The sequence below is a fragment of the Podarcis liolepis genome, assembly GCF_965112155.1.
Source record: "Podarcis liolepis genome assembly, chromosome: 14".
Lineage (NCBI taxonomy): Eukaryota > Metazoa > Chordata > Lepidosauria > Squamata > Lacertidae > Podarcis > Podarcis liolepis.
Genome location: NC_139569.1, coordinates 35787825 through 35790755, shown reverse-complemented (window position 1 = coordinate 35790755; position 2931 = coordinate 35787825). Strand labels below are relative to the sequence as shown.

Genomic DNA, 2931 nt, shown 5'->3' with positions numbered 1-2931 from the left:
TGCAATCAGTGGGATGCTTTCATCTTCTCACTTGCTAATTTCTTCTAGATCAAAGCTTGGCTGTTGCTCATGCTTTAATACAAAACAGCTGTATTTATATATCATTCTTTATATGTAGTTTACGGCTGTTTGCCAACCAGTCGTTCATTAGGTGCATCTGCACTTAATAATCTAAGGTAGGGGTCAGCCTAAGGTAGATCTGGACAGGCCCATGTAGAGCAGTGGCATGAGGTAAAATTATTTGTAGGGGAATAGTTAGGGCCAGAGGTGCCAGCTTGAGAGGGTGATGGGGGGAGAGGGATGTAGTGTGTGACATTGTGATGTCTTAATGTCACATGCATGAGCATTGCACATCCCTCCCTAAGCCAGGCAGAAGCTTCCTGGGTTTTGGGAAGGAGTTGCCAGGCCTCCTGCCTCCTTCCCCAAGCTGGGTGGGTTTTGGGAAGGTGGAGGGAGGGCTCTTGGACTCAACAGAGCATCGTGCTTCCCTCCCTAAGCTGGGGAGAAGGAGAAGGAGGAGGAGGAGGAGGAGGAGAAGGAGAAGGAGAAGGAGAGTTTGGCTTTGATATCCCGCTTTATCACTACCCAAAGGAGTCTCAAAGTGGCTAACATTCTCCTTTCCCTTCCTCCCCCACAACAAACACTCTGTGAGGTGAGTGAGGCTGAGAGACTTCAAAAAAGTGTGACTAGCTCAAGGTCACCCAGCAGCTGCATGTGGAGGAACGGGGACGTGAACCCGGTTCACCAGATTACCAGTCTACCTCTCTTAACCACTACACCACACTGGCTCTCCTGAAGAAGCTTCCTGGGCTTTGGGAGGGAGGTGCCAGATGTTAATACTTTAATACTCTCATTTACCAGGAGCATTTAGGGGACTAGCCTAGTCCCCCAGTTCACTGACGACACACCACTGGTGTAGAGCGTTTCTGGGGCCCAGGTGGGGGTCCCTAGTCAGCAGGGAGGCACGGGGTATTCTTGGCACGACAGTGTAAGTCCAGCAGGCTCCTGGCAGCCCCCCACCAGTGTAGCTCTCCAAAGCCTTGGGCTTACCTGGTCAAGTGTACCCTCCCTCCACTGGCCTGGATCTACCCCAGTTAAACGGAAAGGATTTCAGATTCCCAATTGTTTACAAATAAAAGCAGCAGCATGTCCCCTCCCTGCCCTCAGTTATTTTGAAACAGAGACACCTTGAGATAACCAGGGATCATTTTTTGTATGGAAGTTCCATGCGTTCTCTTCAGCTCTGGTACTCAAAACAGATCCCCAGAATTCTCTTGTTTTAAGAGTATCTATTTTGCACCAGGCTATGGTTGGTAGATCTCCAGGTTCTAGTGAAAAACAAAGTAGATCCTGCAAGTCTGCTCACCCCTGATCTAGAGCAGTCAGATGATGATCATTTGCTATATCTTTGAGCATCACCCTGATTTGTTTGATTCTAGTACTTTAATTTGGTGTTCTCTCTCTAAATCTCTCCATTTCCAATCAGTCTACTCAGGGAAGTGCTGATTTGCAGGTACTGAAATCTAGGTGGAGCTATCTTCATTTTCTCCGGTAAGTTTCCCCCCCACCATTGCATGCATATTATATACATTTTACAGTAGTATAAATATGCTTGTACATGTTACGTGGATGGAGAATTGATTGCAAAATTGGGAGATGTGAAAATTCTGGAGATGGCTGCCTTTTGCTTTGCGTATTGTTTGGAAACTGCAAATTTGGTAGATTTACCTTTAAATACGAACTGAATAAAATGTGTGCATTATCTTTACCTACTACTTATTCCTTAGACTGTGCCCTTTGACTGTGCCCTTCTACAGCCTTTTCTGCATCTCCATCCTCTGAAACTTAGCTCAGGGCTGTTACCAAAAGTTCTCCTAACTAAGAGATTCCCTAGCGATTGGTCCTGATGGGCGTGGGGGTAGAAAAGCGAGAGCTACCAGCTATAGAGGTTTTCAATTTGCTTTATTAACGCGTGTGGGAATGTCAACGCCTGGATCTTTATAGGCATCTTAGTTGATCCTTGGCAGGCTTACTGTAGTTTTATTTTGCAGGCTGAGAGATTCCCCCTCGGCCTGACAGCTTTCCTTTCTCAGAATGGAGAGAGCTCGTAAGAAGGGTGCATTAGAGAGGTCTGCCAAGCACCACTTATGGGGAGTGGGTCAGAGAGATTTTTCAAGAGCTCTCAGCTTAGAAATTGCTGCCACTTTATAGCTGACGCTTTCTTACACTGTCTCTGCCTGTTTCTCTCCTCTCCCCCCCCCTCTCCTTAACCCATGGCCTGGTAAGAAGGGATTCATTGTCTAGGAACCCCCAGGGGACTGATTGCGTGCCCCTGGTGCGAAGGAGAATGAGGAGAATGCTTCATGCAGAGTTACCCAGGGGGTAGGGCAGGTTTCTGTATTTGAAAGGGAGGGGGAAAGAAAAGAGTCAAAGCGGTAATATGCGCCCACCCCCTCATATTGCAATCAGAGCAAATTGCAGGAATGTATGCAAATTGGTGCCCATTAGCATGAGATTGCTTAATTTGCAAGATTTCTTCTGATAGGGGGTGGGCGAGAAAGAAAGAAGTTGGCTGCTGAAGAATGTGGAGTCTTTCAGAGAGTGCTCATGTGTCCTGCTTTACAGAGGACAGTCCTCTGTTTGAAAGTGTCCTCTGAGTGCTGTCCAGTCTGATCCTGGTTTAAAAGATCAAGAACCATCAAGGAAGGAGAGCAGCAGGGGCCTTGAGGTTTCCCCATCAACTTTTAGCAATGCCTAGACAGGATCTTAAAAAGCAGAGACATCACCTTGCCAACAAGGTCTGTATAGTTAAAGCTATGGTTTTCCCAGTAGTGATGTATGGAAGTGAGAGCTGGACCATAAAGAAGGCTGATCACGGAAGAATTGATGCTTTTGAATTATGGTGCTGGAGGAGACTCTTGAGAGTCCCAT

The 2931-nt window shown here is 46.9% G+C and overlaps 1 long non-coding RNA gene across 2 annotated transcripts; it reads left to right on the top strand.

The window, feature by feature from the left end:
• Window positions 1-403: 403 nt before the first annotated feature.
• Window positions 404-2703, top strand: LOC310693338. Of its 2 annotated transcripts, none has more exons than XR_014519100.1 (3): window positions 404-431; window positions 1487-1551; window positions 2626-2703. It is a non-coding gene; the product is annotated as an uncharacterized lncRNA (long non-coding RNA). The 2 variants fall into 2 exon arrangements; XR_014519101.1 differs by having other exon boundaries at window positions 2546-2628.
• Window positions 2704-2931: the final 228 nt, after the last annotated feature.